The sequence below is a fragment of the Jaculus jaculus genome, chromosome X, assembly GCF_020740685.1.
Source record: "Jaculus jaculus isolate mJacJac1 chromosome X, mJacJac1.mat.Y.cur, whole genome shotgun sequence".
NCBI classification, from domain to species: Eukaryota; Metazoa; Chordata; class Mammalia; order Rodentia; family Dipodidae; genus Jaculus; species Jaculus jaculus.
The window spans coordinates 42968397-42991295 of record NC_059125.1 but is presented as its reverse complement, the minus strand read 5'-3'; the positions used below and the strand labels follow the sequence as shown (position 1 = coordinate 42991295).

Sequence of the window (22899 nt, the reverse complement as noted above, 5' to 3'; positions counted from 1 at the left end):
TTTAATTTTGATAGGCCATATAAATCTTTCAGATTTTCAAACAGTGGAGCATAAGTGTTTAAAGTATGTCTTCATGATTTTCTGAATGTCATTGGTACCTTTTGTAATAGCGCCTTTTTCATCTCTAATATCATGGATTTTGTCTGTTCTCTCTTCTTTTTGGTCAGATTTGCTAAGGGTTTATTAATCATGTTTATCCTTTCAAACAACCAACTCTTTGTTTCATTGATTTTTTGGTTTCTATTTCATTAATTTCTGCCCTAATCTTTATTATTTCTTCCCATCTACTGATTTTTGGTTTGCCTCGTTCTTCTTTTTCCAAGGCTTTAAGATGAAGCATTAAGTTATTTACTTGTAACCTTTCTAATTTCTTTACATAGGCACTTAAAGCTATACATTTCCCTCTTAGGGCTGTCTTCATTAGGTCACAAAGGTATTGGTATGTGTTGTTCTCATTATCATTTGATTCTATGAATATTTTGCTTTCCTTCTTGATTTTTTCATTGACCCACTCATTTAGTAGTGTATTGTTTCATTTCCGTGATTTTGTATATGCTCTATAGCTTTTCTTGCTATTGATTTGTAGTTTAATCTCATTGTGATCAGATAGAGTGCAAAGAATTATTTCAATTTTCCTGTATTTGTTAAGATTTGTTTTGTGTCCTAATATATGGTCTTTATTAGAGAATGTTCCATGTGCTGCTGAAAAAAATATAACAGTGTATTTTGTAGCATTTGGATGGAATGTTCTGTAGATATTTGTTAGGTCCATTTGTTCTATGACCTCATTTATTCCAGATGCTTCTCTGTTTCTTTGCTGGGATGACCTGTAAATTGATGACAGTGGGGTAGTGAAGTCACCCACTACAACTGTGTTTGGTGTTATTTGTGACCTCAGTTCTAACAGTGTTTGTTTGATGAAGTTGGGAGCCCCCATGTTAGATGCATATGTGTTTAGAGTTGAAATGTCTTCCTGTTGGATTATTCCCTTAATCAATATAAAGTGACCTTCTTTATTTTTCCTAACTAATATGGGTTTTAAATACTGTTTAATGTTTTAAATGTGGTCTATTTGTCTTATGAATAGGAAAAGATGAGTAAATAAGTCCTCTGTGAGATTGTTTTTGAGGCAGGGTTTTAGATATTAGGAGCTAATTAAATATTAATGTGTCAATTATAACCTTAAGATTTAGTTAAGAGGTTAACAAATAAAAGAACCTAGTTAACTTGGTTGTGTACTCTAAATTTAGTCTTTCATGACCATTATTATGACCAGATTAACATCAATGATTTAAAGTTAACTTTACAACTGAAATACCACAGCAACCTGCAACCAGCCAGGGCCATACTTTATTAGTGTGATGCAAGCCCTAGGCTCATAGTCATTTTATATCTCAAGAAGTTTGTAATCTGATTAAGTACTTTGTCTTTAACCTTCTGTTTAATATTATTCATATCTTCATCTAAATACTTTACTCATACCTTCATCTATATACTTTTACTTTATAATCCATGTAAGCACTCTGTAACAATCTTTTTATCAAACATTTAACATCCAACATGTAAAGTTTTCTCTCCAGTTTATCTTCTTTAGTCAGTTCAATTCATAAATACCAACAAAAACTTTTATTGACTTTACCACAACACTTTTTATAAATTTATTTATTTATTTTATTTTTAATTTTTATTAGCATTTTCCATGATTATAAAAAAAATCCCATGGTAATTCCCTCCCTCCCCCCCCCACACCCATAACACTTTTAATATGACCATTTTTTCCTCAAAAGGCATTTTTTAAATTTTTTTTAAAATTTTTATTTATTTGAGAGCGACAGGCACAGAGAGAAAGACAGGGAGAGAGAGAGAGAGAGAATGGGCGCGCCAGGGCTTCCAGCCTCTGCAAACGAACTCCAGACGCGTGCGCCCCCTTGTGCATCTGGCTAACGTGGGACCTGGGGAACCGAGCCTTGAATGGGGTCCTTAGGCTTCACAGGCAAGCGCTTAACTGCTAAGCCATCTCTCCAGCCCTCAAAAGGCATTTTGAAATAACATTTTTATGAAAGAATAGACCAGATTTGATTTATTCTACTTGCTGAGAATAAACATATAGTTTCTTATAACTTTCCTGAAACATATTTTAAAAATATGAAAGCAGAGCCAGGCGTGGTGGCGCATGCCTTTAATCCCAGCACTCGGGAGGCAGAGGTAGGAGGATCGCCGTGAGTTCGAGGCCACCCTGAGACTACATGAATTCCAGGTCAGCCTGGGTTACAGTGAGACCCTACCTCAAAAAATAAAATAAAAAAAATATATATGAAAGCAGATTTAAACATTATTAGAAATTTTAGTAAAAAAAATACAAATTTAGTACTGAGTACTTCTAAATTTAAACATAAATCTTGAGCCTGTTGTCTGTTAGTAATTCCATAGAAGCATATAAAGATAAAGTAAAACATTTATAAATTTCTTACAAGAAGTCCCCATCTGTTTATAGTGACTTGGCATTCATTCATCATCATTCTGGGGCCAGGATCCTGAGATTCCCAGTGCTTGCAGCCCACTGGCTCTGCAAGGCAGGGAAGCTAAGACAGAGCCATGTTTTTCTTCTAAATTCCAGGGAGAGTTTTGGACTTCTTGCAGGGCTATAGGTTGCTTTTCAATTCTGCCATTTTACAACTCTTTAAGAGTAGGATAATCTTGTATTTTTTGTCTATGATCTTAATTACTTTCAGTGTTCCTTCTGGGGGACACTCAACAGTAAAAGTTGGCTATGCCATCTTGTACAGTGGGCTTGGTGGAAAACATCCACACAATGAAATGCCACTGCTCAGAACAGAAATCATTCTTCAGCCTTCAAGCTGTGAATCCCATAAATACATACACATTCATCTTAAATGTACTTTTCATATAGATTCTAGACAACCATTTCCCTTTCACACATTCATTCATTCATTTATTCAGAAATTATGCATTCCCATTTTAAATTTCTATTTTATTTACAATTCCGGACAGTAAAATCAAAACTTGTTACCAGGCAGGGCATCAGGAGAGGCTGAGGGAGCTGGAGAAGCTATTGGGGTGAGGTGGCTGGAAGAACCTGGTGAGGAAAGCAGGTAGACAGAGAGATGGCTGTGCACACAGAGTGAAAAATAGGGTATTTTGGACCATTTACCTGTACATTGGCTCGGTGGTCTCAGGGGAAAGGAGGTTTGGCTGCCCAAGAGGGCAACCAGATGCCTTCCTATCCAAGTCAGGGCACCAGATGTAAGGTGCAAGAGTGAACAAGACCATGGAGACCACTCTGAGGCAAAGATGGAAACTTATATTTGGGAAAAATACGAGCTGCTACAACTGACTCTCAAGAGCAGAGCACAGTCCTAATGTGGGTTTAAGTCTGTCCTTTCAGATATTAGGATAGCAACACCTGCTTATATTCTAGGCGCATTTGCTTGAAATATCATTTTCCACTCTTTTATGCTACAAGAGTTGTTGTCTTTTATGGAAAGGTGAATTTCTTGGAGGTAACAAATAGAAGGATCCTGCCTTTTAACCCAGTATACAATCCTGTGTCTTTATTTTTTGTTTTGAGAGAGAGAGGGGGAGAGAGAGAATTTGTGCGCTAGGGCCTCAGCCACTGCAAACTCCAGACACTTGCACCACTTGGTGGGCATGTGTGACCTTGTGCTTACCTCACTGTGTGTCTGGCTTATGTGAGATGTGGAGAGTTGAACATGGGTCCTTAGGCTTCACAGGCAAGTGCCTTAACTGCTAAGCCACATCTCCAGCCCAAGCCTGTGTCTTTTGGTTGGGACATTGAGGCCATTTAAATTGAGTTATTACTGAAAGTATGCATTTATTTTTGCTGTTCTTCTTGTTCTGTAGTTCCTCCTGTTTTCCCTGTTACTTTCTTGTTTTAACTATTATTTGAATATGACTTATTTTTTCCTGTTTCATGTGTGTGCTTTCCTTTCTATTCAGCATGAAGGATCCCTTCATGTATTTTCTGTAGAGCTGGTTTAGTGTTCATATATTCCTTTAGCTTGTTTTTGTTATGGAATCTCCTTATTTCTCCTTTAATTTGGATGTATAGCTTTGCTGGACAACATAATATTGTTTGACACTTGTTGTCTTTCAAAACTTGGAATACGTCATTCCAAGCCCTTCTGGCTTTTAAGGTTTGTGTTGAGTAATCTGCTGTTATCCTGATGAGCTTGCCTTTGTATGTGACTAAATTTTTCTCTCTAACTGCTTTCAATATATTTTCTTTGTTTTGTGTGTTTTGTAGTTTAATTATAACATGTATATAGGTTGATATTATATATATTATGTTAAAATATCATCACCCTAACCCTAGTCTTGCTAATGTTTTTATCATGAAGGGATGCTATATTTTGTCAAAAGCTTTTCTGCATCTTTTGAGATTTTGGTCCTTAAGTCTATATGACATATTATGTTTATTGACTTCTATATATTGAACCATTTCTGTATTCTTGGAATGAAGCCTACTTAATCAAGGTAGATGATTTGGCCGGTGGGGGTGATTGAGGGAGGGACTCACAGGATCAAGGTAAATGGTTTGACGGGGGGGGGGGGGGTGAGGGAGGGTCTCACGCTAGACTAAGCTTATCTGGAATTCATTATGTAGTCACAGGCTGGCCTCAAACTACAGTGATCCTCTTACCTTTGTCTCCCAAATGCTAGGATTAAAGGTGTGTACCACCACAACCAACTAGATAGTTTTTAAAAATATTTTATTTATTTATTTATTTATTTAAGAGAAAGAGAGTTAGAGAGGGGGGGCACAGCAGGGCTTTGAGCCATTGCAAATGAACTCCAGATGCATGTGCCACCTTGTGCATCTGGCTTTCTATGAGTATTGGGGAACTCAACCTGGGTTCTTAAGCTTTGCAGGCAAGTGCTTTAACTGCGGGTCACAGATGAACTTTTAAAAAATATTTGTATTTATTTATTTTCAAGGAAAAAGAGAGAGAGAAAGAGTGAGCATGGGCATGCCAGGCCCTTTAGCCACTGCAATCAAACTCCAGATACATGCACCACTTTGTGCACATGGCTTTATGTGAGTGCTAGGGAATTGAAACCAGGTTGGTAGGATTTGCAGGCAAGCACCTTAACTGCTGAGCAATCTCTCCAGCCCAAAATGATAATTTGCTCTTGAATTTGATATGCAATAATTTTAGTTACTATTAATTAGGGATATTAGTGTATGTATGTATGTATGTGTATATATATATATATATATATATATATATATATATATATATATATACACATACATATATATATACATATATATATATTGGTTTTTCAAGATAGGGTCTCACTCTAGCTCAGGCTGACCTGGAATTCACTATGTAGTCTCATGGTGGCCTCGAACTCATGGCGATCCACCTACGCTGCCTCCTGAGTGCTGGAATTAAAGGCATGTGCTACCATACCCGGCTCTATACTTTTCTTTTTTTTATTGTGTCTCTGTATGATTTTGCTATTAGCATAATGTTAGCTTCATAGAAGGAGGCAGCAAGCATTCTTTCCTTTTCAAATTTATGAAACAACTTGAGGAGTAATGGTTTCAGTTCTTCTATAAAGATTCGTAGCATTGAGAAGTGAATCCATCTGAGCCTGGACATTTTTTGGTTGGGAGTTTTTTTTGTTTGTTTGTTTGTTTTAAGGAAAGCATTTTATTTTATAATTTTTAAAATCTTATTTTGAGAGAGAGAGAGAGGATGGGCACACCAGGGCCTTCAGCCACTGTGAACAAACTCCAGATGCCTGTGCTCCCTTGTGCATGTGTGTGACATTGCATAATTATGTCACTATGTGTCTGGCTTATGTGGGACATAAAGATTTGAACATAAGTCCTGAGCCTTCGCAGGCAAGGGCCTTAACAACTAAGTGATCTCTCCAGCCAATATGTTAATTTTAATTTTTTTGTTAATTTTAATTTTATTTACTTATTTTATTTATTTGAGATAGAGAGAGAGAGAGAGAGAGAGAGAGAGCACACAAAAGAGGCAGATAGAGAGAAATGGCACACCAGGGCCTCCAGCCACTATAATGATCTCCAGCCACATGCACCACCTTGTATATCTGGCTTATGCAGATCTTGGGGAAGTGAACCTGGGTCCTTTGGCTTGGCAGGCAAATACCTTAACCACTAGTCCATCTTTCCAGCCCCAATATTTTTATTTTATATTACTTATTTGGTAGAGTGAGAATATGAACTTCTGATCCTTCTGCTTTCACTTTCTGAGAGGCTAAAATTACAGGCATACACACCACCATACCTGGTTTATGCAGTGCTGAGGACTGAACACAGGTCTCATGCGTTTGAGGTAAGGACCCTTCCACCTGATATACATCCCTGGCCATAATAGTCTTTCTCATTATTTACAAGCTTCTAGATATTGCCAAATGAATCCTGAAAATATTATCATGTGGTGTGTGAAAAGGATCCCTGCTCTAGACACCATGGGACGATTTTCTTCTCTAGTGCACTTCCCTCTAGCATGATCACCATGAGACTACTGAACAGGCCCCTTGGTGATGTACTCTCATTACCCTGTGACCACCACTGTAGTGAACCCAATTTCCTTTTATTTATTTATTTGCGAGAGAGAAAGAGAGAAAGATACAGAAGTAGGCAAGTGTATAGAGAGTGAATGGGCATGCTGGAGCCTCCAGTCGCTGCAAACGAACTCCAGATTTGTGCGCCCCCTTGTGTATCTGTCTTACATGGGTCCTGGGGAGTCGAACCTGGGTCCTTTGGCTTTGCAGGCAAGTGCCTTAACCACTAAGCCATCTCTCCAGCCTGTGATCCCAATTTCTTACCTGAAAACTCAGATTGTCACCTCCTGGGCTACATGAAGGATGAGGCTGATTGCAGAAGCTGAATGTAGATAGCTTAATGTTTCACAATTCAAAGCTGGCATATCTCTGCTTTGAAACCCTTCCTGAACTGTCTTTATGAATTAGCACCCTTTGCAGACCTAGTGTCCAGGCAGGGGGCAGCCAGGGCTCATCCTGGAGTCCAGAGTGAGCTCATCAGTTTGCTTATCAAAAGCAACCCACAGCCATGCTTCATCTTTGCTACAGCCATGGATTTCAAGGTGAGCTACAGGGATACTTAGAAAGGCCAGTTCTAGCTCGAGGAGTAGTTCGGTGGTATAGTGCTTGCCTGATATTGTTAAGGCCCTGGGATGGCAATAAATACATGAGAAATGTAAGTTCTCAGCCCCTACTTTAGCCTGTTCAATCAGAAATTCTGAGGATCAGGCCCAATACATATCTGCTTTAACAAGTCCTCCAGAGGATTAGGATGTGTACCAAAGCGCAAGAATTTCCAAAGCTCTTTAATATATCTGTCTTCTAATTGCTTACAGTGCAAAATCACTCAGCCAGGGATAGCTGACCAGAGAAGCCTCTGCAGTAGTAGGGAAGATGGATTGACAGGCCCTGTGGGAGCTCAATTTAGGTAACACCAAGGCTCTTCCGAAGCCAGAGTGTCTAACTGAAGTGATGAAGATAGTCTCTCTCTCTCTCTCTCTCTCTCTCTCTCTCTCTCTGTGTGTGTGTGTGTGTGTGTGTGTGTGTGTGTGTGTGTGTGCGTGTGCGTGTGCGTGTGCGTGTGCGTGTGTGTTTGTAGAAGCCAGAGGACAACCTTGGGTGCCTCTGACTCCCCAGCACTACCAAAGTCAGGTTCTTATGTTGCATGACAAGAACTTCGCCAACTGATCTATCCCCCCAGCTCCAAGAAAATCAGTTTTCCTCTCTCTCTCCCTCTCTCTTTGGGTTTTCAAGGTAGGGTCTCACTCTAGCCTAGGCTGACCTGAAATTTACTCTTTAGTCTCAGGGGGACCTCAAACTCACAGTGATTCTTCTACCCCAGGTAGGATCTCACTCTAGCTCAGCTTGAACTAGAATTCACTATATAGTCTCAGGGTGGCTTCAAACTCATGGTGATCCTCCTACCTCTGCCTCCTGAGTGCTGGGTTTAAAGGCGTGTGCCACCACGTTCACCTGAATTGTTTGTTTTTGTTTTAACCTCAGAGGTATGGTCAAATTAACAATACTCTTTGGATTATGACATATTAGCAGCTTTGATCCACTTAAGACCTGCTGTTTATGTGTGCATGTGCGCCTGTGTGTGTGTGTGTGTGTGTAGAGTATCCTATAACCTAGGCTGGCTTCAAACTCACTAGGTAGTCAAGGATGACATTGAACTGATCCTTCTGCCTCAGCTTCCCAAGTGCTGAGATGACAGATGTGCACCACCACATCCAGTTTTATGATGAGCTAGAGAATGAACCTAGGGCCTCATGCATGCTAGAGAAGCACTCTACCAACGGAGCTACATCCCCAGTCCTGTTTACTTTTTTCTTTTTTTTTTTAAATTAAATTTAATTTATTTGAGAGAAAGAGGGAGAGAGAAAGAGAGAGGGAATGGGTGTGCCAGGGCCTTCAGACTTTGAAAATGAACTCCAGATGCATATGCCACTTAGTACATCTGGCTTTACATGGATACTGGGGAATTGAGCCCAGGTCATCAGGCTTTGCAGGCAAGCACCCTGGCTACTTGAGCTATCTCTTCAGCCCCATGATAGGTGATTTATTTACCACTGAGCTACATCCTTAGTCTCTCAGGCAATCAATTATTTTTAATTTTGCTTTAAACTTTTATAACAGCTTCCATAAGTATAGACAATAAAATCATGATAATTCCCTCCCTCCATTCCCATTCCCCTCTCTCAAATCCAACCTCTATTGAATTAACTTTTTTTACTTATTTGCATGTGTGCGTATGTGTGCGCCCATACACAGACACACACAATAGGGCTTCTTGATTCTGCAAACGAGCACAAAAAGCTTGCCCCAATTTTTGTTTGTTTGTTTTTGTTTTTTGAGGTAGGGTCTCACGCTAGCCCAGGCTGCCTTAGAATTCACTATGTAGTCTCAGGGTGGCCTCAAACTCACAGCAATCCTCCTACCTCTGCCTCCTGAGTGCTGGTATTAAACATGTGTGCCACCACACCTGGCTCTTGCCCTACTTTTTTTAAAAATTTTTTATTTATTTATTTGAGAGCGACAGACACAGAGAGAAAGAAAGATAAAGGGAGAGAGAGAGAATGGGCGCGCCAGGGCTTCCAGCCTCTGCAAACGAACTCCAGACGCGTGCGCCCCCTTGTGCATCTGGCTAACGTGGGACCTGGGGAACTGAGCCTCGAACCGGGGTCCTTAGGCTTCACAGGCAAGCGCTTAACCACTAAGCCATCTCTCCAGCCCTCTTGCCCTACTTTTTTTTCTGTTGCATCTGGCTTGCATGATAGGCTTAGGAATTGAACCCCAGGCAGCCTTATGAAGCAAGCACCTTTAACCACAGAGCCATCTTCCCAGCCCTAATGCAATCAATTTAATGTATAACTGTCCATCTGTATCCATGGGGGAGTCTGTTACAGGAACATTCTCTCCACAAAGCTACCACAATTCACAGATGTTCATGCCTCTCATATAAAGTGGTATAATGCTGGAGTCAACCATGGTGGTTCATGCCTTTAATCCCAGCACTCAGGAGTCTTAGGTAGAAGGATTGCCGTGGAGTTCCAGAACAATCTAGGCTACAGTATGACCCTGCCTCAATAAATCAATAGATAATAGTAAAATAGTTTAATAAACAAGGCATGGTGGCACATGCCTATAATCCTAGCTCCTGAGAAGGGGAGGCAGGAGGATCTGGAGTTCAAGGCCAGCCTTCGCTATATAGTGATTTTGAGGACAGCCTTGGCTGGGGAGATTATTCAGTGATGAAAGGCACTTGCTTGCTAAGCCCACCATCCCAGGTTCATTTCCCAAGCCACCCACATGGCTGATCAGCCCACTGACTGACCAGCAAGTACCTCCGTTATCCTCCTATCTCCACCCCTCCCCTTCAGCACTGGGGTTACAGGTTTCTGTGGCCATGCTTGGCTTTTGTCATGAGGTCAGGGGCTTGAACTCAGATCCTTGTGCTTGTACAGCAAGTGTTCTTACCTGCTGAGCCATCTCTTCATGCCTACTAGGCTTATATTTTAAATTTCTTTTCATGGTGATGAGCTATGTATTTCATCCAGTTTTTGACTTTGTTTTTTTCACCAAGGACTGTTTTTCAGATCAATTCCATTAATACATGCACATATAATCCATTGTCTTTCATCGACCCAGGTCACTGTAGGATGGGCCCCCACCACACGGAATCTTCCTGTAGTCCTCTAGGACACCCAGATCCCCTGGGGTCCCTGCCACAGCAAACAGCACTGCAGAGAATAGCTTGTGTATGTTCCCCAGGGATCATGTGATCCAGGTTGCACACTGCAGGCCTGGCTACTAGCCCGACAAGGTCCTGTGTACCTAGTAGCCCTTGGCTGGTGTCTGGAAAGTTCCATTTGGAGAGGGTTCCGGCTATCTCTAGAACTGATAAAAATGTCAGAACATCTGCTTTCTTTCTGGGAGTTGTGCTATTGGGCAGAGGGGCCCTATCCAATCAGCCCTCAATGAGAAGCCTGGACACTAAGTCTCTAATGAGCTCTGGTAGATAGCATGGCACGCATGTCATCACAACTTGTTACTGGAGAATTAAGCACATCCTGCTTCGAGACAGATTTTAAAAGGCTTAATTTCCGTCTTTAATGAGAAGCAGGTTTTGCTAGCATATGCATCCTAAGATAGCTCTATTTGTGCCACTTCCTTTAAAGGCTGCAAAGGAAGCCTGGGGATGTGACTTAATGGTAGAACACTTGCCTACCATGCACAGAGTCCTAAGTTCACTTGTCAGCACTGCAAATAAATTCAATAGTTGCACAGGGACTTGTTCCTATATCCTCTATATGCACAGAATACTAGCTTTAGCTACCATGTGATCTGCCTGGAATGGCAATAGTCAGCCCCTTTGCCATCTTTCTGTGAGTCAACTTCAAGTGAACCCACATGCATGAGCAAATCACCAGGCTGATTGTCAAGACCAAAGATCAGCTGAGACATCTACAGAAATGTTGAATTATGGGCAAGTCTCCAGTATGCCTGTGGAGCCACTCATCCAACTATAAAGCTTTCTTGCTGCTTCTGAGAACATGGTCCAAAGACATTATTGGTCCACTGTCTGCCTTGTGCTCCAGCACATGCCCCAGTAAAGCCTCAAGCAGAGTTAGATGTGGTGGCTCATATCTATTATCCCAGCACTCAAAAGACTAAGGCAGGGCTGGAGAGATGGCTCAGTTGTTAAGGCACTTGCCTGTGAAGCCCAAGGACCCAGGCTCGATTCCCCAGGACCCATGTACACTAGATGCACAAGGTGGTGCATGTGTCTGGAGTTCATTTACAGTGGCTAAAGGCCCTGGCATGCCCATTCCCTCTCTAACTGTCTCTCAAAGTAAGTAAGTAAGTAAATAAAATATTTTTTAAGATGGAGAATGGAATTTCAAAGGGGAAAGTGTGGGGGTGGGGAAGGAGGGAATTACCATGGGATTTTTTTTTATAATCATGGAAAATGTTAATAAAAATTTTAAGAAAATATTTTTTAAAAGACTAAGGCAAACTGGGTGTGGTGGCGCACACCTTTAATCCCAGCACTCTGGAGGCAGAGGTAGGTGGATCGCTGTGAGTTTGAGGCCACCCTGAGAATACATAGTGAATTCCAGGTCAGCATGGGCTATAGCAAGACCCTACCTTGAAAAACTTAAAAAAAAAAAAAGACTAAAGCAGAAGGAATGCCAGCCTGGGCTACATAGTAATATGTTGTTTCAAAAACAAAAGAGTGAGGCTGGAGGTGCAGCTCAGTTGGTAGAGTGACTGCCTAACATGCATGAAACCCTGGGTTTGGTCCCCAGCACCAATAAAACAGGACATGGTGGCTCACACCTGTAATCCCTGCACTCGGGAGGCTAAGACAGGAGGATTGCTGTAAATTTGAGGCCAGCCTGGGATACATAGCAAGTTTCAGACCAGCTAAGGATATATAATGAGATTTTGTCTCAACAAAGAATTAGTATTCAATCCAATAATTGCACTTCTCTGGATAAATACTCAAAAAGTTTGAAAACAGGGGCTCTCACAGATGTGAACACACATGTAATCATAGCAGCATATTCACAATAGCCAAGGGGTGAAGCCACTCAAATGTTCATGAGTGCTTGAATGGCTAATCAAAATGTGATGTACAGGGCTGGAGAGATGGCTTTGTGGTTAAGGCACTGGCCTGTGAAGCCTAGGGACCCAGGTTTCATTCCCTGTACCAGGATGGTGTCTGCTTCTGGAGTTCGTTTCCAGTGGTTGAAGGCCCTGACACACCCATTCTCTCTATCTACCTTGCTCTCTCTCAAAATAAGTAAGTAAATAAATGAATAAATAAAATAAAGCTGGATGTGGTGATACATGCCTTTAGTCCCAGCACTCAGGAGGCACAGGTAGGAGGATTGCTGTGGATTCAAGCCTGAGACTACATACTGAATTCCAGGTCAGCCTGGGCTAGGGTGAAACCCTACCTCGAAAAACAAAATAAATAAATAAAATGAAATAAAATATTTTAATGTGATATGCAATGGTGATGTGGATTCAGAGCAAGGTAACATTTTCCTAATAGTTAGGTTGAGCCCACTACTAACCAATCAGATTGCTCCCTACACACCTCCTGAGCCTGATGATGAGGCTCATTCTAATTAGATGTCTGCTTCGTATAAATGGGCCTGAGACACATGTGAAAGCTCCTTCTTCATTCCTTCTCCATTCCTGCCCTTCCTCTCTTCTTTCCTTCCCCCAGAAGCATGTGAGAAAGATTCTCCCTGTCTTCACCCACTTCCTAGCCAGGCCGGGAAGGTTTGAACTTCTTATGGCTTTGGTGCTTTCTTGCTTTGGTTTCCTGCTTAACTCTCCCTAAAATAAATCTCACAATTTACTTTTCTCTGAGTACGAGTTTTCAATTGTTTGATAATCTGGACAAAGGCGCATAGTTAGGGTTCATGGCCCTGGGCCCTCCTTCATCTTTATGAAGATCTAATCCCTCCCAGGACTCCAATTCCACATCAATGGGATGTTATTTCATCCTACAATGGAAGGAGATTCTGAAATACCACAACATGGATAAACTGTGGAGGCATGCTAGCCAGGTGAGGTAGCTCACGCACATGCAGGTTTGAAACCAGCCTGTTGACACAGTTTCAGAGCAGTCTGAGCTATAGAGTCAGATCCAGTCTCCACCCACCAAACAAAATACTATGCTAAGTGAAATAACTCATTAAAACATAAAAGAACCCAGTCATAATAAGACAAATATTGTGATTTTATTTATATAGGCATAAAGTAGAATGGTTGTTTCCAGAAACTCGGGTGGAGGGAGAATGGGAAGATTAGTGTTGAATGGGTACAGAATTTCAGTTTGGGAAGATGAAAAATTTCGGGAGATGAGTGGTGGTGGTGACTAGCCAGTAATATGAATGTACTTTGTTAAAGGACAAAATTACAGGGCTGGGGGTGTAGCTCATTTGGTAGAGTGCTTGCCTAGAATGCATGAAACCCTGGGTTCAATTCCCAGCACCACATAACCCCAGCACTCCAATCTTCAAGTACATAGTGAGCTTGAGAAGACTGGTGAGATGGTTCAGTGGATAAAGTGCTCGTCACCCAAATGCGAGTACCTGAGTTTGGCTCTCCAGATCCCACATAAAGCTGGACACTGCCAACATCTGCAATCCCTGCACACCTAGGGCAAGAAGGAAAATAAAGTCAGAGAATGGGCTGGGGAGATGGCTTAGTGGTTAAGGTGCTTGCTTTTGAAGCCTAAGAACCCAGGCTTAATTCTCTAGGACCCATGTAAACCAGATGCACAAGGGGGTGCCCGAGTCTGAAGTTTGTTTGCAGTGGCTAGAAGTCCTGGCATGCACCCATTCTCTCTATCTCTAATGAATAAAGGGGGAAAAAAAAAGAGGTTGTGGCCATTCTTGGCCACAGAGTAAGACTCTCTGTTTTAATATTTTATTTTTATTTATTTATTTATTTGACAGAGAAAGAGGGAGAGAATGAGCACGCCAGGGCCTCCAGTCACTGCAAACAAACTCCAGACATGTGTGCCGCCTTGTGTGTCTGACTAATGTAGGTTCTGGGGAATCAAACCTGGGTCTTTTGGCTTTGCAGGCAAACCTTAACCACTAAGCCAACCCTCCAGCCATATATATAATTTATTTATTTATTTTCGTTTTTTGAGGTAGGAGGTAGGGTCTCACTCTAGCCCAGGCTGACCTGGAATTCACTATGTAGTCTCAGGGTGACCTCAAATCCACAGCGATCCTCCTACCTCTGTCTCCCCCATGCTGGCAGAGTAAGACTCAAAAAAAAAAAAAGGGCTGGAGAGATGGCTTAGCGGTTAAGCGCTTGCCTGTGAAGCCTAAGGACCCCGGTTCGAGGCTTGGTTCCCCAGGTCCCACGTTAGCCAGATGCATAAGGGGGTGCACGCGTCTGGAGTTCGTTTGCAGTGGCTGGAAGCCCTGGCGCGCCCATTCTCTCTCTCTCCCTCTATTTGTCTTTCTCTCTGTGTCTGTCACTCTCAAATAAATAAATTTAAAAAAAAAAAAAAGAATTACCTAGAATCTCCTGGACCAGCTATTCTAGTGAATGCACCAATGAGGAATGTTAACAATGAGAAACTATGCTCCAAACAAGGTGGAAGGTGAGGTCCAATACCTGACATTGTCCTCTGACTTCCATACATATGCTATTGTGCACACACACACACTTACAGCTGGGGTGTGACTCAGTGGCTGAGTGCTTACCTAGCATGTGCAAGACTCTGGGTTCAATCTGCAGCAACTCTCCTTCCCTCAAAAGAGCACAGTAAATCTACTTTTGCCAGTTTTTCCTCCAGCACACCCCCACTACCACAAGTTATACAGTCAAGTTTCCCTCATTGGGGGTCAGCACAGAGTGCAATGGATCAACCTCACCCTGAGAAAACCACCGTCAAGGTATCTCCCCTGCCAGGTGAGTGTAGTTTTCCAGATCTTAATTGTCTTTATTTGCAATCAAGCATCAACATGGATCAGAAATGGCTCAGACTGCTCTGCCCCTCTATACAGGCAGGCTATATATAGCCAGAGAGAAGGAAATGTTATACAGGAAATGGAGGCGAATGTGCAAGCACAGCCTGATTGGCTTCAGCTCAAGTCTGTCTTATTTGAATATCATTTGAATAGTTGGCTGCTTATGATTGGCTAAGGCTCAACAATTTGTTATAAGAGTAGGCTACAGTCTGTTTTCCCTTCAAGTTATGTTTCACTATGGACAGAGAACCCTTTAGGCAAGCTTGAAGTATATGTGGAAGCAGCTTTAGGACCTGTATGTGAGTGTATATTGCTGAGATAAAATTCAGGGCCTCATGCTAGGCTAGTGGTCCTACTACTGAGCTATACTTCCAGCCCTAAGCCCTACTAATGGTACACTTAAAACTGATGAAATGTCAGGCATGGTGGCACATGCCTTTAATCCCTGCACTCACTGTGAGTTCGAAGCCAGCCTGGAGCTAGAGTGAATTCTAGGTCCGCCTGGAATAGAGTGAGACCTTGCCTTTTGAGGGAGAGGGGGAAATAAAGCTGCCTGTGGTGGTGCACATCTGTAATGCCAGCACATGGGGAGTAGTAGGCAGAGGGATTGGGAGTTCAAAGTCATCTTCCACTACATAGCAAGTTCAAAGGCAGCCTGAGCTATATGAGACCCTGCCTCAAAGAATGTGAAAGGGAAAAAAAGCCGGGCGTGGTGGCACACGCCTTTAATCCCAGCACTCAGGAGGCAGAGGTAGGATTGCCATGAGTTCAAGGCCACCCTGAGATGACAGTTAATTCCAGGTCAGCCTGGACCAGAGTGAGACCCTACCTCGAAAAACCAAAAAAAAAAAAAAAAATACTAAAGGATGGGTTGGAGAGATGGCTTAGCAATTAGGCGCTTGGCTGTGAAGCCTAAGGACCCCGGTTCGAGGCTCGATTCCCCAGGATTCCACGTCAGCCAGATGCACAAGGGGCCACACGTGTCTGGAGTTTGTTTGCAGTAGCTGGAGGCCCTGGTGCCTCCATTCTCTCTCTCTCTCTCTCTACTTCTTTCCCTGACTGTTGCTCTCAAACAAATAAATAAAAATTTTTAAAAATTAAAATTAAAAAAAATACTAAAGGAAAAGCCGGGTGTGGTGGCGTATGCCTTTAATCCCAGCACTCAGAGGCAGAAGTAGGAGGATCACCGTGAGTTCGAGGCCACCCTGAGACTACATAGTGAATTCCAGGTCAGCGTGGGCTAGAGCAAGACCCTACCTCAAAAAAAAAAAAAAAAAAAAAAAAAAAAAAAAGGAGAAGAAGAAGAAGAAAAATACTAAAGTAAAATTTAAAAACTGGTAAATTTTATGTCATCTATATTTTACTGCAAAAAATAGGAATAAAATACAATTGTGATAATTTAAAAATCCAAGTTGTTAACTTTCTAAGACCAGTGAGTACATCTTCTATTTCATTGTTATCAGTGAATTAAAAATGTTCTTGGAAAGCCGGGCCTGGTTGTGCATGCCTTTAATCCCAGCACTCAGGAGACAAAGGTAGAAGGATCGCTGTGAGTTCGAGGCCACCCTGAGATCATTTAGTGAATTCCAGGTCGGCCTGGGCTAGAGCAAAACTCTACCTTGAAAAACGAAACAAATATATATACATACATACATACATACATATACACACATACTGGAATTCTGACAACCATATGGTAGTCAAGAAGTACAATCTGTTTCCATAGGCTTGTGTTCCAGATGAGTGTAAGTCTCTTTATAGTACCTATAAAAATGTGTCAGCCACAGAGCAAGGGTTTGTTGAGTGGTGACCAATATTTGCACAGGCCTGGGGGCCTTTTTGCTGTCACCTCTAAAGTAAATTGTAGAGGTTTTCTAAAGGGCCAGTTCCCTTTCTGTTACGCTTCTGTTCAGATCCGTGGCAATGGACCTCCAAGATAGCCCCCAGTGAGCTCTACTTCCTGGAATTTGCACCTTTGTGCCTTCCTGCAGTGTGGGTTGCACTTACTGAACAGTGTAAGTCAGGCCTGCTGGTACATGACTGGGAGACTAGGCAGTAAAAAGCAGAGTCTCCCATACAACATGCTCCCTCCAGACACAAAATGGGCTGGATATCCATGGCCTCACAGTGCCTGACACTACCTGCATAAGACCATCATAAGAGGAGGAAAAGATCAAGTCATCAAAAGTAAAAGAGACACTGATTGAGATGGGGTGGGGATATGATAGAGAGTGGAGTTTCAAAGGGGAAAGTGGGGGGAGGGAGAGAATTACCATGGGATTTATTTACAATTATGGAAGTTGTCAATAAAAACATTAAAAAAAAAAAAGCAGAGTTTCAATCTCCCCCATCCGCCCTTGTCTCACACTGAGGGAAACTTTGTCCTGAGAAGCCCTAGGGTAAAGTCCAAGTGGCAAGAAACTGATGTTTCCTGCCAACAAGGCCATATGTATCATCTTGACAGTGGATCCTTCAGTCCCAACTGAGTGTTCAGAGACCACAGTCCTGGCCATTATCTTCACAGAAGCCTGCATCATGAGATCTTCGGGGTGAGAAACCCCCAGATTTCAGATCTTGGAAACTTCTTGCCATCTTGTTTTAAGCTGCTAACTTCTGGAGTCATTTGCTATGCACTGGTTTATTAATAAGATATTTCCCATCACAGTAGAGTGGCTGACAGTTGAACTCTGGAGCAAAGAGCATGGCCAAGTGGTTAAAGTATTTGCCTACCATGGGTAAGGGCCTGGGTTCTATCTCCAGCACCCAGGGGAAAAAAAGCAAATGGGTTGGAGAGATGTCTCAGGAGTTAAAGGAGCTTTCTTGCAAAGTCTGATAGCCTTGGGTTTGATTCCCCAGTACTCACACAAAGCCAGGTGCACAAAGTGGCACATGCATCTAGAGTTCATTTGCCATAACAGGAGGAACACACCCATATTCATTCTCTCTCTCTCTCTCTCAAATAATAAATATTTAAAAAAAAAAGAACTCCAGAGGTTGACTCTGGTTTGACCACTTCCAAGCTGCATGTAGCTTAATTTTTCGGTGTCTCAGCTTCCTCAGTTAATGAATGTGGGCTAACATCATTGCCTACCTCATCAAGTTGTGGTGAAGAAGAACTAAGTGCATTCAAGGTGCTTAGAACGGAGCCTAGCCCTCAGCAGCAGTCAGTATGGCTGACCCTCAGTATCCACACATTCTGATCTGGTGCATTTGACAGCCATAGAAAAGGCTGGAATGTAGCTCAGTCACTAGAGTGCTTTCTAAGCATTCATGAGGCCCTGGGTTCAGACCCCAGCACCACATAAACCAGGCACGTGTCACATGCACCAGCATGTGTAAGGGCCTGAGCTCCATCTCCAGTACCCAGAAAAAAAGAAGAAAATTGGTTGGAGAGATAGCTCAGAGGTTAAAGGAGCTTGCTTGCAAAGTCTGATAGCCTGAGTTTGATTTCCCAGTACCCACGTAAAGCCAGATGCACAAAGTGGTGCTTGATAGGTGGAGGTAGAAGGATGAAGAGCTCAAGGTCTTTCTCAACTACTTCTTGAGTATAATGCCAACCTGGATTATATAAGACTTTCTCAAAAAATGGGGGCTGGAGGGATGGCTAAGTGGTTCAAGATGCTTGCCTGCAAAGCAAAGACCCAGGTTTCATTCCTTAGGACCCACGTGAAGCCAGATTCATAAGGTAGCACATGCATCTGGAGTTAGTTTGCAGCAGCTAGATGCCCTGGCATGCCCATTCTCTCTCTCTCTTTCATATAAATAAATAAAAATAAATTATTTTTTAAATGGGCTGGGGAAATAGCTCGGTGGTTAAAGGCACTCACTTGCAAAGCCTGCTGGCCTGGGTCTGATTGCCCAGTACCCATGTAAAGGCAAGTATCTAGCATTTGCAGCCACAGGAGACCCGTGAGTGTGCTCATGCAAACACACACACACTTGCAAATCAATAAATAAGTTTTGGTTTGATTTTTTAAAAATGTTTTATTTATTTATTAGGGAGAGAGAGAGAATGGGTATGCCAGGGCTTCTAGCCACTGCAAACAAAATCTAGATGCATGTGCCACCTTGTGCATCTGGCTTTATGTGGGTTCCAGGGGATCAAAACTGGGTCCTTTGGCTTTGCAGGCTAGCACCTTAACCGCTAAGCCATCTCTCAAACCCTGTTTGCTTGTTTAAGGTATGGCTTCACTCTAGCACAGGCTGACCTGGAATTCACTATTTACTCTCTCAGGGTGGCCTTGAACTCACAATGACCCACCTATCTCTCCCTCCCAAGTGTTGGGATTAAAGGCGTGGTGGTGCAGCAATAAATGACTTTTTAAAAAATATTTTCTGGGCTGGAGAGATGGCTTAGCGGTTAAGTGCTTGCCTGTGAAGCCTAAGGACCCTGGTTCGAGGCTCGGTTCCCCAGGTCCCACGTTAGCCAGATGCACAAGGGGGCGCACGCGTCTGGAGTTCGTTTTCAGAGGCTGGAAGCCCTGGCGCGCCCATTCTCTCTCCCTCTATCTGTCTTTCTCTCTGTGTCTGTTGCTCTCAAATAAATAAATAATTAAAAAAAAAAAAAGAGGCAAGACTTATTAAAAAAAAAAAAACTAACAAACAAAAAAAGTCAACAGGAGTCCGAGCGTGGTGGTGCACGCCTTTAATCCCAGCACTCGGAGGGACGCAGAGGTAAGAGGATCACCGTGAGTTCGAGGCCACCCTGAGACTACATAGTGCATTCCAGGTCAGCCTGGGCTAGAGTGAGACCCTACCTCGAAAAACCAAACAAAAAAAAAAAAAAAAAAGAAGTCAACAGGAAAATGAGAAAGCCAGTTTTGCTTGGAGGGCACATGACTTTGAAATAGGTTGTTTTCAAGTCAGAAATTTCAAGCTATCTGGACCTGGGAAGGAGGTCATGGGTCGGGGTGCCTCATGAATTATTAGGGATGAGGGAACATCCCAGTGGGTCTCATGAGTTACTGAGAGGCCTGTTCCAAGCACAGGATGAATGCCTTCCTGGTGGTTTGCCCCTTTCCTTCTCATATCCTCAGTGTCGGCCTCCTCAGCCCTACAGCTTCCCTCACAGCTTCCCTGATCACACTGAATATTTTCAGCTTTCCACAGACGTTATTTTTGCTTTCTCTATCCCAATCCTACATTCCTGGGCAAGGAGACTTCCGTGGTTCTCTAGGCAAGGGCCTGTCGTGGCTCTGGAAATGGAGCTGGTGCCTGCGGGGGATGCTAGGTGGTGTGTGGGGCTGGTAGCTTTTCGTTGGGCCTAGTTTTGGGGAGGTGGATGGCAGGTTAGCTGCTGGCAGAACTCTGCCCCACTTTCGACGCTCATACTCTTCATTTACAGCCTCTGCAGAGCCAGGAAGCAAGTGGAGGAAGCTCAGGGCCAGCTGGCCTGGGTTGCTCACTCTTATGTAAGAAAGGAGCGAGCCAGAGAATGATCAGAAAATCTCTTATCTGTCTCTTTCCTCCCTCCCTCTCTCTACCTCCTTCTATCCTCCCTGTTGCAGTTTATTGCTTCAATAGTGTGCAGAAAATAAAATGGAAGTAATGAAATAGCCTTATTTATGCTTCATTCTCCTTACCTGCCTGTAGCCTGGCATTTGAACTGGAACGTGTGCCCCCCACGCCCCCAGAAGGAATCAGGGTGTCAGCATCTTCAGAGGCAAAGACACGTTAATTTCTCTTCCTCCAGGCCTAGCTCGCTCTCGGTCTCCCCTTCCCCTTCCTTTCTTCCTCCTCCTCCCCTTACCCCTTCCCGGCCTCCCTTCGTCCCCCCTCCCCCCGCAGCTTCGGGAAGAGCACAGCGGGGTGTTCACAAAGGGTGGTGATGGAAACCGAGGCTCTGGCGAGCGGCCGACGCTCCTCCTCCCAGAGACCCAGCATGCACCGCGGCGCGAACCGCCGCCCGCGCGGGCCCGGAAGAGCGCGGGGATGCGAGAATGGCGTGGCCTGGCCCCTCGTCGGAGCAGCCCGTTCACGTGATGGCTAGGAAGAAGGCCCTCCTTGGCCCTCGCAGCACCCCACCAGCAGGCCTAGGCAATTAATTTGAACAGTTCTCCACCTGAGCAGCTGCGGCGCGAGAAGCGCAGGAGGCGCCACCTGGCACACCAACAGACTTCATAGACTTTTTGAGACCCGCGCCCAGCCCAGCCCTCCACGGAAGGATACCCGGGACTGGTCGGCCGCGGGCTCCCGCCCTGCTCAGGCAAAAGTGCCATTGCAGGTGTTGGGGTAGACATCCAGCCTGGGCTCACCATTGTTCACCTCTGGTTTCCGAGAAAATTTATATATTTATATGGGACTCCGAATTGAACTGAAGAGTATTGGGGGAGTCAAAGGCACCTAGTCGGGAAAATGCATTTCAATTTTGGTGGCTTATGTGATCTTATAAAGAAAAGTAAACGTCAGGGCTGGGCGTGGTGGCGCACACCTTTAATCCCATCACTCCGGAGGCAGAGGTAGGAGGATCGCCGTGAGTTCGAGGCCACCCTGAGACTACATAGTGAATTCCAGGTCAGCCTGCGCTAGAGTGAGACCCTACCTCGAAAAACTCAAAGAAAAGAAAGAAAACAAAGAATTCAACCTCCCCCAAAACTATCTCAGATTTCTGGTAAGGGAGACAAGCATCTGACAACTATGCTTCTCTCCTGATGGCTGGGAACACTTGAGACCCGTGGTGGTGAAACATCACCTTGAGGACTTACCCTGGCCGCGATACTGAGTTACTCATCACAGTGTTCTCTGTCTCATAGCTCTGGGTACGAGTGCACACAGTCTAATTATTGCCTTGAAAACCATGAACTCTAAAAGGAGCTGATAAAAAGAAACATGGCCTCCATTCTCTGTGTTCTCTGTCTGTCAAATGCTTGAACACCTACATAAGCCAGACTTTTTTTTTTTTTTCTTTTTGGTGTTTTGAGGTAAGGTCTCACTCTGGCTCAGGCTGACCTGGAATTCACTATGTAGTGTCAGGGTGGCCTCGAACTCATGGCCATCCTCCTACCTCTGCCTCCTGAGTGCTGGGATTAAAGGCGTGTGCCACCATGCCGGGCAGCCAGACTATTTATGTCATCCGCTGAGGCAGAGCTCTCAGGAGAAAGGGCTGCTGACAGGAAAGGGGTCAGGACATCCCTTCATCAATCTGAACAAAAATTCAACTTGAACTTGTGCTTTTGTTAGCCTTTGCTGTGTGACAAGCCCACTACATACAGTAGTCCCCCACAAACAAGTTTATTTCTACTAACCATTTGGAAGAGCGACTGAGTGATTCCTCTGCATGCTAGTTTCTCTCTCTCTCTTTCTTCCTTCCTTCTTTTCTTTCTTCTTTCCTTCCTTTTTTGTGTTATTGTTGTTTGCAGGCTTAGGGATCAAACTCAGGGCCATGCCAGGCCAGTCAAGCCCTCTACCACTGAGTAATACTACCTGCTTTTATTATTATTTATTTACTTATTTTTATTTTTAATTTAATTTATTTATTTTGGTTTTTTTGAAGTAGGGTCTCACTCTAGCTCTGGCTGACCTGGAATTCACTATGTAGTCTCAGGGTGGCCTTGAATTCATGGCGATCCTCCTACCTCTGCCTCCTGAGTGCTGGGATTAATGGCGTGCACCACCATACCTGGCTTTATTTATTTTAATATATTTTACTTATTTATTCCAGAGAGAAAGGGAGGAAGGGGGAGAAAGAGAAGAAGAGGCATATATACAGAGAGAATGGGTGCATCAGGGTCTCCAGCCACTGCAAACAAACTCCAGATGCATGTGCCACCTTGTGCATCTGGATTACATGGGTCATTAGGTTTCACAGGCAAATGTCTTAACT

At 43.4% G+C, this 22899-nt stretch overlaps 1 long non-coding RNA gene and 1 pseudogene across 1 annotated transcript; both read right to left on the bottom strand.

Moving 5' to 3' along the window:
- Window positions 1–13303: 13303 nt before the first annotated feature.
- Window positions 13304–20801, bottom strand: LOC123456758. The gene is made up of 2 exons (XR_006634650.1): window positions 20660–20801; window positions 13304–13744 (listed from the first exon to the last, which is right to left on the bottom strand). It is a non-coding gene; the product is annotated as an uncharacterized LOC123456758 (long non-coding RNA).
- LOC123457011 lies at window positions 14900–15026 on the bottom strand (annotated as a pseudogene).
- Window positions 20802–22899: the final 2098 nt, after the last annotated feature.